The 13,539-nt window shown below is 40.0% G+C and overlaps 1 protein-coding gene across 1 annotated transcript in view; it reads left to right on the top strand.

Annotated features, from left to right (window-relative positions):
- PC (pyruvate carboxylase) overlaps window positions 1-13,539 on the top strand; it is a 495,508-nt gene that overhangs the window by 39,040 nt on the left and 442,929 nt on the right. The window contains exon 2 of the mRNA XM_040410263.1: window positions 8,422-8,463. The gene's annotated coding sequence lies outside the window, so the exon portion shown is untranslated. The remainder of the gene's footprint in view (window positions 1-8,421; window positions 8,464-13,539) is intronic.

The following is a 13,539-nucleotide window of genomic DNA, read 5'->3' as shown; positions in this document are numbered from 1 at the left end:
ACGAAAATTATTAATAACATAAGGTATAGCAATATCGCAGGATAGGGATTATAAGTACACAAAAAAAAATAAAACAGTTTAGTGGGGTGACAGAAGCCCTTTAAAAGGACTTTTGGGTCTGTAACGTTTTAGCAATTTAGCACAGGTTGTGCTAAAAATATATATAGCTGCTGCCACACACAACAATAGTCCTTAAAAGGACTTTTCGGTCTCTGACAAGTTTTTCTACAGAAAAAAAAACTAATTTTACTCCCTACTCTATCTTTCCCTTCCTCAGCACAGCTCTCCCTGACTAACACTGAGCCGAACACGTGTCATCGGGTGCTATATAGCACCCGATGACGAATTCTGGCCAGCCAATCACTGTAATGCCAGTAACCAGCATGGCTACGGCATTACAGCGAAGGGCAGCACTTACCTGCACGCTTATTGGCTGCAACTCTGGTGTTTGGCCGAGCAGGCTCGATCAACACTATTCTTGACTCTTTTGTTTGATATTGGTCTATTTTTAGGATTTGTGTGAAAATCTCATGTAGTTTTACGTCAAATGCATACAGACATATAGAAAATCCTAAAAGGTTCACAAACTTTCAAGCACCACTGTAGATGGTATAGATGTCTTCTATTAAGTTTATTGGCTTGACAGTAAGGTTTTGAAGTAGAATTACAATACAATAGGGATGTGGATAATAAATGATGCCTGTGCAAGTACCTACCCAGTAAACTCTGGGCCAAAGTGTCAATGTTGATTATGAAGAAATCCACGAGGGGCATTGACCTGTTTGAATGATTTAGATGGAGTAACAAGCATATGACAGTAATAAGAACAGAATAGCTAAAGGTCAGACAGTACTGACTGTAAGCCCATTAAATGTGTTTATTTAATTACCCCAAATGCAGCAGTTGTCAATTGCCACCATTATTACATACTGAGATGAGGGTTTACATATTACTTGTAAAATGACCAGATTTTTTATTTTAAATAATGTGAGTTAAAATCTAATTTCCTCAGTAGAAATTTACACTTGCCTACAGCTAGAACAAAGGTGTACTGTTGAATATTAATTGTGCTGGAAAGATATTGCCAATTTATCTCCGATGGGTTTCTGGCAATAAAACATTACCTCTTTCTGGAATGGTAATAGTTTTAATCGGGAAATACAGAAAAAAAGCCTGGAGACTGAGATTTTAAGATTGGACTCTTTCAGCTAATGTACTTGGAACGGCAGTTTAGAATTGTAATTTTTCACACTGGGAGAGTTTATGTGAGCTGCTCTTGGGCGTCTCTCTTCCTTTAATGTACAGGCGTGTTAATTAAATTTCGCACACATGTGTTTCCTTCACCTTATTTTCTTGTATATCTTTTTGAACCAATATTGCCAGAAGCTTTCTAATCAACGGAAATGCTCCTTTGTAGCCACTGGGAATCTGCTTTCTTCTATTCCCCTAAGTAGGGGCTTTTATAGTTTAATGCCGACAGAACAAACATTTTTGTATGCAAACGACATAAGCTTCATCTTTATGTTTGTTCGCTGGCTTTTCTATCCAGCATCATAACTCGGTCACATTTCCTTTTTTTTTTTTTTTTTACATTCATTCTTTTTTATATTGTACAATTTTGTTTTATACCTCTATAACTTTCTTACCATATTGAAATGTCTTTTCCTTGTTTGCCTACAACTGTGCTGATGTGTGAAATAACTATGCAAAGCCGATAAAAAGGCAGAACTATAATTTTGTTACAAGGCAAAAAGTGTGTAAATGATTTTAGTTTATGTGATGGAGAAGGCATACATTTTTCTCATTTCAACCTTTATATGAAATGTTACCGGTTTTAAAGATGCTTGCTCCAATAGATGTTCGGTGATGCTTTGAAAGGAGAATTTGCACTTTGCAGTGCAGAGCTCTGAATGTTAAAATAGATCTTAAGCTTTGCATATAGTGGGTTTTGTTTGTATGAGTGGTTTTTCATCTGTAAGAGCCAAGAAGGAAATGAGTTACCCATGCTGTTGAGCTAAGTTTTTGAATGCACCACAGCTAAGGTTGGCCTTAAATACTAAATTTCTGGACCACCTTCCCTCTCAGAAATATTAGATGACAAAGTTTGACAGGTAACTTTGTATAATAGGAAAAAATATTCCAGCTCACCTAACTGGTCTGCATGTAATCCCGGCTCCAGAGGCCCTAGGGAAGTGTTCCCATGGCAGGCAGAAAATAGTAAAGGAAGGGTCCCGGAGACAAATAATATCCTCTTTCAGCTCTTCTTTATTAGTTATGGACATCGACAGACATAACCATCAGTGGCACGGCAAGATTGACGCGTTTCGGGTGAGTACCCTTAGTCGTAACGAATTGCTAGCTGTGGCCCCTCAATATAAAGGGGTTGAAAACACCCCTCCTCAAATGGGGAGGAACCGGTTTCAAGCAACATCCATTGCACCACACCTAGGCACACCTTTTTTGTTTCAGCTTGCATCAATCAGTTTATAATTAGTAGTAGACTGTGCGAACCTTTCCCCGACATCTTAACCCCAGGTTGCCCTGTGATTATTTTCAACAGAAGTCGCACAGTGTGAATACTTCACTACATAGAAAACATAAATTATATGTAAAAAAAACCATATTTGATACCAACATTGACACACTAAAACAAATATAAATACAATGGTCCTATGTGTTCAAGCAGGTTCATGTTAGCAGCCTAATACTGGCAATCTCATGGCAGACTTATCAAAAAATATATATATAATGACAAAAGTACATTGTTGTATGTCAGTAGGGCTGCAAAACCACTATTACCCGGTAAAACCGGACGTTTTGAATATAATTGCAAGATAGATCAAATCACAGATGGAATGTAATAAGAAAATTTTTAGCTACACTCCTGTGCAAATTCGTTGGAGATCTTTTCTTGCAATATCCAAAACAAAACAAGACAAGAAAATAACCGCATTATATAATGTTGACATTATAGTACTAGTGACGAACAGAGATGCACGGCCCTCATAGTAGTATGAACTCTCACATGGACAATATTATTGTTGTAGTCATGTGTATCTCATTGATACCCCCAGAATGGCAATAAAGACATCAGAGATGTGTGCCCGCCCAAATGTGAATAAGCCTAACATGAATGTTGATAGTGACACATATCACAAAATTCTGCTGCGTTTGTCAGATATCTTATTGATATATATAGATGAGTTCTTTCTTGAGGTTGAGACCCCTTGGCACCCTAGTACCCAGTCTAAAAATCCAGTAAGCCTCACGTAACAGGATTTTCTTACGATAGTCTCCACCCCTTTGCGGAGCTAATACACGTTCAATGGCATACGCCTGAAAAAATGATACTTGGCGGGCATGAACGTGTATAAAATGTTTAGCTATGTTTGAAATGTTAAGAATATTGGGGTTGGCGATATAGTTGAGATGTTCTAACACTCTGGTAACTTTGTAATCTGTGAAATACATTGGTGTTGCAAGGCTTAGGCACCAGGGCAAAGTATCCCAGATCTTTTGCCTACTGTTTGTATCCTGGGCCTGAGATTCCTATTTTCAACTCTATATATTGCTCATTTACTTACCAGTAGGCTCCCAGAGATGTGACCGTCATGATCACACATTGATGTCCTACTTTAATGATCAGCCAGCAATGTTTAGTTATGGAAAAAAAAAAACTTTTATGAAAGATTCAGTGCATGCGCAGTGCTGCCTTTTTATTTTCATGTGTAGAATAGTGCTCTTCTCTGTACGAGATATGAGCTTTAGGCAGAATTTACTCAAGTAATTGGTAATAAGGAGGAGCAGAAGTGCTCTATTTATACCAAGTAGTAGAACAATACACTTTTTATGTATGAATGAGCAGTTCCATGAAGGGTCATCTACATGGAGCTCTTATCATTAACAAAGTTCACAACTGTTGAGACCTTATTGATCTTTTTGAGATCAAAGGGTCTATCACACTGCCCAATGTTTGAGCAGGACAAGCAATAATAAACATGTTGATGGTGCTCTTCTTCATTGTTCTATCACACAAAGAGAATGGGAGAAGAACAATTACTACTGCAGTCGCTATTCCCTCATTTAGTTCTAATAATTATCAGTAGCACAGCCCCGAATACACAGGGAGATGTGCTACCGATAATCGTACATCTTTCATCCCGATGAAAGATACAAATCAACCAGCTTGTTTATCGACCGATCAGCAGCACAATTATACCAGACAATTATTAGGAACGACTGTACTTATGAACGCTTGTTTCTGATAATTGGCCCTAAAACCGTCCAGTCTAGTAGAGCTTTAACACTCTGTAACCAGGTCTTATTCACTATGTACAAAAGTTCAAGCAGTTACCGATATACACTATCCTATAGCAGAGTCATCAAATCAAAAACGAATTCCAGTAAAAGTAACAACCCTTAAAATACAATACACTTTATTTTACCTTGTTAAGAAATCATCCAAAAAATTCATAATAAAGGTGACGGTCAATAGTCCATCTATTCTATGATATGACATATATGCATGTTCTAACAAGTACGTATATACTCCAGATAATACTCAATGATAATGGAGGTACACATCTAGGTGTAGGGTAGGGAATTCTTTCCCTAAGATTACCCTATACTCTAACTCAGCCAAGAGACTGCCCCTGATGGTGGAGACTCTGTCCTCGTACCTGGGCTATCACACCCTAGATGGCCCTAGTGGGTCCTTGCACCCCAACACACCCTCACTGACCCTGACCGGGTCCTCGTACCCCGACGTGTTTCCCACAAGCAGTGGGTTCCTCAGGGGGTCAATGTAGTAGGAATATAGGAAAAAATTGATTAAAAAATTTAAGATTTAGATACTAAGATATACAGATAAGATCAAACAGAGATGAGGAAGAATAATCCAGATGTAACGAGAACAGTCAATTCAAAACAGAAACACTACTCGGTGTACAATCGCACTCAGCATGGCTCATATATGCCAGAGATAACCAAATATCAGTCCCATAGAAGATCAGGCGACAGGCAGGGCTTAACGTGAATCTGAAAATGAAAGAGAAATACTAGATCTTCAGAACATCCAAATCAATTAAACCCTACACATGAAATAAGAAAAGGGTGTCACTTACATAGGCGTTAGTCAGTTGTATAATGGCAAATCAAGTCCATGAGATATAGGCAGACATGGAAAATGGAACAATTAGATAAGATATCGCCAAAACAGTGGAACAGGATCATTGTATATTCGATCCAGGATAAAAGCCTGTCCAGGACTAGATGGAGAGTGTGTCTTAGGCTACATGCACACGACTGTGGTGTGTTTTTTTTCGGTCTGCAAATCACAGATCTGCAAAACACGGATGGCGTCCGTGCATGTTCTGCAATTTGCGGAACGGCACGGACAGCCTTTAATATAACTGCCTATTCTTGTCCGCAAAATGCGGACAAGAATAGGACATGTTTATTTTTTTTGCGGAGCCACGGAACGGAGCAACGGATGCGGACAGCACACGGAGTGCTGTCTGCATCTTTTGCGGCCCCATTGAAGTGAATGGGTCTGCATCCGAGCGGCAAAAACTGCGGCTCGGATGCGGACCAAAACAACGGCCGTGTGCATGAGGCCTTACAGCTCAAAATGCTTAGAAAAAGGGGGAAACCAGCAGACACACTCTAAGGATACCTCATGATACATAATATGGCCCAATACTGTATAACACCAAAGGCTAAAGTCACTTTAAAGTAATCAAAAAGAGAGGAGATGTAATAAACAAGTAGAAGAGAAAAGAGGTAGAGCAGTGTTCACCTTTAGTAATGGTGGTCCAAGAAAAGATGAAGAAGCCTCAACTTCAATATTGTCATAAGAAGCGCCGGCTTCTTTGCAAAAAAGTGTGGATAGTAGAAGATTGTAAACTGGTGATTTTGAGTGATGAGACGAAAGTCAATAGACTGGGCTCTGATGGGTGCAAATGGGTCTGGAGGAAACAAGGGAAAAGGGGATAATGGATCAAGAAACTGAAGGAACTGTCAAGTTCGGTGGAGAAGGCCTGATGATATGGGGTTGTTTCACAGCCAAAAGCATTGGATAATTGACAAGGATCGATGGTGGTCTAAATTCTGAGCCATATGTGAGTATCCTACAAGATGAGTTACTTCGTACACTTGAGTACTATGGGTACAACGACAACGACCCAAAGCATAAATCGAGATTGGTGAAGAAATGGTTCCATGACAATGAAGGAGAGGTGCTGTATTGTCCCCCTCGGACCTCAACCCAATGGAACCCTTGTGTGTAGAGTTGAAGAAAAAGCTGTATTCGTACCCAAGTGAGTCGACCAATATATACTAACACTGGCAATGTGAAGAAGAGACCTGGGAACAGATTTTGGTTGAGACATGTTTGAATCTGATCAAGATTAATATGCCCAGAAGGATTCAGGCAGTGTTGAAAGCCAAATGTGGATTTACAAAATAATAAAAATTTAATTTTAGAATTTTAGGAGCAAAACAGTAACAATGCAGTTACATGACAAGAATCTGCATAACTAATCATATGCTAAATTGTTTTAAGTCTAATGTATGTATGAAATAGCCAAGATGATTGTCTATAAAAAGGATGGTAGTCTCACGTTTGAAGCTGTTATGGATGGTGAGATATGGAGCCTGAAAGTCAAAAGTTCTAAACATTGTGTTCTCAGTGGGGAAAAGTGAGTAAACAACTTTGGCAATGGCTGCATTCCCTTGAAAACAAAAGGATCAGATGTTAAAATTCAACAAGACCAATCCTTCCTTTCCTCAGATATCATCTGTTGGGGGAAAGTCAACATACCATCATACACATGAGATAGTCAGACAAATTAGTACTGTAGGTTCATCCAACTTCAGTGTTATGTGTACAGGGCACCTTTAAGCTATACATGTGTAAGATAAAAGTTGATCTAACGCTACAGTTTCAAAGGAATCAAAAGATGTTTCAGACTCAAAGCCCCACAGTAGATGGGCCACTGTCATAAGACTCCAGAAGCGGCTTATTTCATGGACATAAACACACATGAATACAGAATGTGCATGTTAATGGTGGAGTCAGGAGGACTGTCTATCAGTCGAACCAGCTCATAGGATAGGTATTTCACGGGTATGCTCAGGGATATGAAATTTTATGTTCTTTGTAATTCCATACTCCAGGATCAAAATAATTGATGGGCAGGGGCACATCAATTGCTCTAGAACAGCTACTGGATATTGGATTTTCTCCTTTCACAGAAGCTAGTAGAGTGATAGAGTGATAGATCTTTATACTGACTTTATACCAAACTTTCGTAGCTGTCCAAAAAGTGGACAAGTTGGCCATAGTATCAGTTCAGGTAACTATACCATGCTGCATTAAAACTAGAATTTACTGCATTTGATAACTGGCACATGTTCTTTATGTCCACAACAGTATGCATCCAAGAATCTGTATAATTACCCCAGTTAACAAGAGATTTTCCGCCAGTGTCTCATATGTGGATCATGAGGCAGACTTTCAAGGTGAATCCACTAGCTACTGTGTATTTCAAGACTGGAGATTTTGATTTTAGCAGAATTCAGATATACCTGATGTTCAAAGGCAACCTGGTGTATAGTCTTTTATATACACATAATATACTGCATATTAGATGCATTGTCCTAGATACGAAACATTAGAGGCCAACCTATCAGAAAACCCAGCCATCATTATTTATGACATCCATATTGATGGTTTCATGGAATCATGGTTTGTCTGGATACTGTGCAAAAAAGGACGACATTCCCAGAATGATAAATGTGAGGTAATCTTGCTTAGGAAAGAGAGAACATTTTTCCGTCTGTAATTGAAAATCCCCAGTAATGCAATTGAAATCACCTAATTAAGACTTGTAGCTGTGCCAAGTAATAACATTAAAATTGGACGTTACATTATATTTGAGGCAATGTTACAATGTCTTTAGGCACTTAAATTTTATATGTATTAGATTAATTGAGGAAAGACGTATTGCTCACTGAATGTGCAGACTGCGCTCCACCTTTTTTAAGCTCATACAAAAAAATGCTACTAATTTACCAAAAGTTCATTGAAGTTTTACTAATGACGACCTTTTCATTTCACAGCAAATCCAGCTAATTTTAGTAGAAAGTGCAACCATCTAATTTCCGTTAGAGCTAGCAAATATATGATGGTGGGAAGAAAATGAACTAAACCTCTTGGGCTTTGGTTCTGCTAACACAATGTTCCCCAACCAGTTACTCAGGGGCCATCATGTGGTTCTCCAGCTGATGACAAATATATAAACACTTCTGTACTAGATCCACCAGGGATGCTATAACTTTAGAAGAACTTGGTACTACAGTAAAAGATGGTCACTGTTGGTTAACATTAAGGTTTGTTTTTTATTTTATTATCTTTTATAGGCTAAAAAAATTGAAAGTAATTAATTCAAGCAATCTATTACGGTAAGTCACTCAAATTTATTTTCTTGCCCTTCTTTAATAAAAGTATAAAATAATCCAATGTTTTGCATTTTACATTCGTTATTGAGCCTTTTCCCTTTGGCTTACATGCAAATATAAATGCAATATTCTTAATCGATAGTTACTCGATTTTTTCTGGAGACCTGGATATATCTCAATTAAAGTCCCAGTACAAGAAACCCATATATATGGGTGAGTCCCAGTGGAAAATATCAAAGCTGTATCTTCAGTGCTTATATAAAGGGCATAGTTTCGCCTTTTCAGGCCTGCATAGTTAGTCAATACAACCAGCTTTCACGAATAGATATATGTTTTGGTTACTCACAACCTTTTGCGCTGATCGGGAGATTCTTTATATGGGAGTTATTTCAGGTGGCGTCCCACAATTCACATCCCAATCCAGCAATGTTGTTTTCCCTCTGCAGCAGCTCTCAGGATCTCGTCTCAAAATCTCATGGGACTTAGTCCGTCTGTAGGTTTTTGTGAGTCAAGCAGAATTCCTCTCTTGCATAGTTGATTTTAGTACATGGCCATGTGTAAATCACAGTCACAGTGGGACGCCACCTGAAATAACTCCCATATAAAGAATCTCCCGATCAACGCAAAAGGATGTGAGTAACCAAAACATATATCTATTCGTGAAAGCTGGTTGTATTGATTAACTATGCAGGCCTGAAAAGGCGAAACTGTTCCCTTTGTATAAGCACTGAAGATACAGCTTTGATATTTTCCACTGGGACTCACCCATATATATGGGTTTCTTGTATTGCATTCATTTTATTTTATTTTTATGTATGTATTTTATCTGATACGATTTTAATTGATCGATTTATCGTAATCGATTATTTTACAATCGATATTCTATCGATAATACTGTGCTATTGATGTCAGTATACACACTCAATTTATTTTACTGTGTTTAAATAAATACGTTTGGTTCCACATCTCTCTTAGTGTTTTGAGTGCCGGTCCAATCTCCATTTATTGTTCACTTTATTAAGAGCAAGGGGTGGCTCTTTTTGTCCAGAGCACCAATCGTGATTGTCCACAGTGAGCCATCTGTTTATTTTTTCCAAGTGAATTTTTATTTGCCCACATTTGCCTGAGATAAGATATACATTGTTGAAATCTCTTTGGTCTGAGTTCAAACCAGAGATGGGGGTCATAAACAGTGTTAATTATCTACCAAGTCCCAAAACTTTACTCTCCCTTACCCTATGCATTTTTTTTTACTTGCATTTGATTAATGTCTGCTAACATACACAACAATCTTCAAGGCCCTACTGTCTGAGAACAAGGTCTACTAAACTCCACTATGTCATCAAAAACACATACCGAGAAAGGGTGGGGGGGGAGGGTTTTGGGGAGATTATGTTATATGCTACAAGAGGAAACTAATGTCATATGAAGTAGGATGTGATACTGATAATCGTCTTCTGTACATGATGGATTGTTTGGACAATATGTCATTATCTTGATTTTACTCTTGTGCCTAAGCATCGTATGGAATCATATTTTGCTTCTGAAATGCTTTTATCATAAAATAAATAAAATTTTATAAAAAAAAAAAAAAAACACATACCGTGTTTCTCCGAAAATAAGACAGTGTCATATATCATTTTTTTTCTCCAAAAAAAAGGGTTAGGGCTTATTATTGGGGTAGGGCTTATTTTGGTTCCATGAACATATTTTATTTTATACAGACACATGCCAATTACAGAAGAGTCCCTGGACAGTGTTTATATTAAATATGACAATAACCCCCCTCATCCATAGGAATACACCAATATACTGCATTCCTTTGGATGAGGGGGGTTATAGTCATATTTGCCACAGATTTTTCCTTCTGGTACCGTATATTGCCCCTGAGCTGTCCTTACCCAAGGGACCTAGGCAGCAATCTATGGTACCAGGGAGAGCAGATACGGCACTGGAGAGATGTAGGGAGCTCCTCCAGGCAGCAGAGAGGAGAAGGAGATCCTCCTGCTGCCTCCTTCATGTAAGTAAGAACGTGCGGGCTGGCGGCAGTACAGGGCATACAGAGAAGCCGCCAGCCGGTCCAACGTGAAAGTGAAGGGAAGCGCGGGCTGCCGGAATAATTTAGCATTTAGTGAAGCCGCCAGCCCGTCAGGTGCTGCTTAGTGCCGTGATGTATGCGCGGGCTGTCGGCTTCACTGAAGGCTAATTCCCTGAAGCCTGCGCTGCCCGCCCGCCCACAATTACATGGCAGCTCAGGAGCCATTAGTGAGCGCTCCTGAGCTGCTGCAGCCCGCACATTTCCCCCCACCTTCCCTTTTGTATAAAATAAAATACGTCTGTATCTAGGGCTTATTTTTGGAGTAGGGCTTATATTTTAAGCCTACTCCAAAAACCCTGCAAAATAGTGCTAGGGGTTATTATCGGGGTAGGGCTTATTTTCGGGGCATTTTCCTTCGACACTCCAAAGACAGCAGGTGATGGTAATGTTCGTAAAGCACTGTGGAATATGCCAGCCAGTCAGTAAATAATTCAGTAAAATAAATAAGAGACTCAGAGGTGTGGAGCACTGAGCACTTCCCATGGCAATGTCTTAAAAAGAACAAGGAAGAGGAAAGACGAGAACAGTTTAATATGCTGGAGAAAGAAAGGAAAGATGTAGACAAAAGAATCTCAGATGCCCAACCTGTACCCCTGATGTTGCAACATAAGTTGTGGTTTTGTGGCAGCTCAAGAGCCATAGGTTGGAGTTCATTGACATAATGTTAGGAAAAACTTTAGGAAAAACATGCAAGATCGCATGAGAAAAGGACTGAAAAGTTCACCCATAAATGCACTGCTAAAATTTCATTTCGGACCTGATGGGGGTTGTAGGCTGTGAACTGCACATTCTTATCCTCTTCACCGTGCAGTAAGTAATTTGCAGGTAGGGTACAGGTGAAATATTGCTCTCTATCTGTGATGTCAAGGACTTTTCATTAGGAAATACACCTTAAGCAACATACAGCTGTAAGAATATCGGACTTATCGTATTATTTTTATCATACTATTGCAGTTTCGCTATTATACTGTTCTTATCATTGCCGCTTTGAATCTACCTCGTGACTTTCATGTGAACATTATCTTGTGTAAATATTCCTATCAATTGGGAGGAATTTCTTTAGTACTTACTTTATCCTGTATTACACCAGGCGATTGTCGGGCCAATCATATGAACGCTCGTTAGCGATGATCTGGCAGTGTAATACTGCTGCCAATTACCCAATAAACAAGCAAACTCGAGCAAAGCTTGTTCCTCGGGCAATCCAAATCTTTTAACAGGTTTAAAAATCATTGTTTGCCTGCGGAAGATTGTGTCTAATCACGATCTGCTGCTGGCAAATAACTGGACAGCATAGGAACGAGCGATGGTATAACGATCGCTCCTCTCCATACTGTGGAGGGGATAACTGCATGTAATAGCAGCGGTTACCTCCGTTAGCAAGCAGGCGATTGCCGGGAATATCATGTCAGATTAATATTTGTTAGTTGTTCGACGTTACAGAAAATTTCACAAAAGGAAGAAACTCCACTGTCTGCAAGTAGGCATATTGGCCAGCAGTCTGTTCTATACCTAGAAGTTCTTCCTCCCCTCCCCCAGCAATTTCCACCACTTTCCCTTTAAAGGGGTTGTCTTATCATGTACAATGGGGGAATATCGCTAGGATATGCCCCCGTTGTCTTATAGGGTCCACACTTATATCGAGAACGGAGCCCCTCAAGGTGGTGGCTGGAGGACTCCGGTCCGGCCACCACCAAGCCGGCTCCCCATAGAAGTCAATGGGAGTGTACCGCACATGCGCAGCCCCTGCTACCATTCATTTATATGGGGCCAACAGAAATTTTGCCAGCCCCATAGAAAATTAATAGAGGCCGGCTGCGCATGCGAAGTGCTCTCTCCTTCACTTGCGGGGCTCCGTTCTCGACATAGGTGCGGGTCCCAGCGATATGCCCCCATTGTCCATGATGAGACAACCCCTTTAACATTCTTGATGTTGCTAAAACCTCCGGCGCTACACACAGCATGCTTCATGTCATACATAGCTCTGGTTGGTAAGATTCTTTTAGACTACTTTCACACTGGCACAAGCTTTTCCGGCAGGCTGTTCCGGCGGGGGAACAGCCTGCCGGATCCGTACACGCACACGTGCGCTGCATGCCTCTCGGCATGTTTGCCGTGCTACAGCTGGATCTCCGGACGGTCCCCATCATAGTGAATGGGGCTGAGGCGGGCTTTAGGCAGCACACGTGTGCAAATGGTAGTATGGGTCCGGCAGGCTGTTTCCCTGCTGGAACAGCCTGCCGGAAAAGCTTAGCGCCGGTGTGAAAGAAGATTTAGGTTTCATGGTCTTTCTAATATTGGTCATTCACATTACTGTTACTATCAAGTGATTCCTCATTGATTCTGTCCAGGGATGGAATTTCAGCTTCTAACAAAAGGTTTCCTAAGTCCAGAGTGTTATAATGTCCAGTAACGCGATATTCATTTACTTTCACGATCCATCCAAATTGCGCAAATGGTGTAAAAGAGAAAAAGATATAGCACCACGTGTCTTCTCTGCAAACAACTAGTAGAATGGCATTACAACCAAAATCTCCTTTCCTGTGGTAATCTTTACTGAAAGAAGTTTTACTTAAAGGGGTTATCCCATAAGTAATGTAAAGAAATGAAAATCAAATATCATATAGCACATGACATCCTCTTTTTACAAACTTAGAACCAGCGCTCTACCTGACATGGATCCAGAGTTTGCCCCATTCATTACTCCAGTTGCTCTGCTAGATTTATTTCAAGCTTACACCTCAGGGGGTGTGTCCTTTATCAGAGGGCTGCAGCTGGTGGCGGTTGAGGTAACAGCTAGCTCAGGTTACTTCAGGTAACAGCTAGCTCAGGTACAAGTAATTCTCTTTCCAGATGCTTTATTATGATCAGCTCCATTCTGGTTCCTTGTCACATCACGTGATCCGCACTGTGACTACCTGACTTCTACAGCGTCTGCTGTGTGGACTGGAAATCTCTAGGCATGGCTTTGAGAGGCTCAA

Source organism: Bufo bufo, chromosome 10 (genome assembly GCF_905171765.1).
Source record: "Bufo bufo chromosome 10, aBufBuf1.1, whole genome shotgun sequence".
Classification (NCBI taxonomy): Eukaryota; Metazoa; Chordata; class Amphibia; order Anura; family Bufonidae; genus Bufo; species Bufo bufo.
Note: the sequence above shows the minus strand (reverse complement) of the source record. Positions and strands in the feature narration are given on the sequence as shown.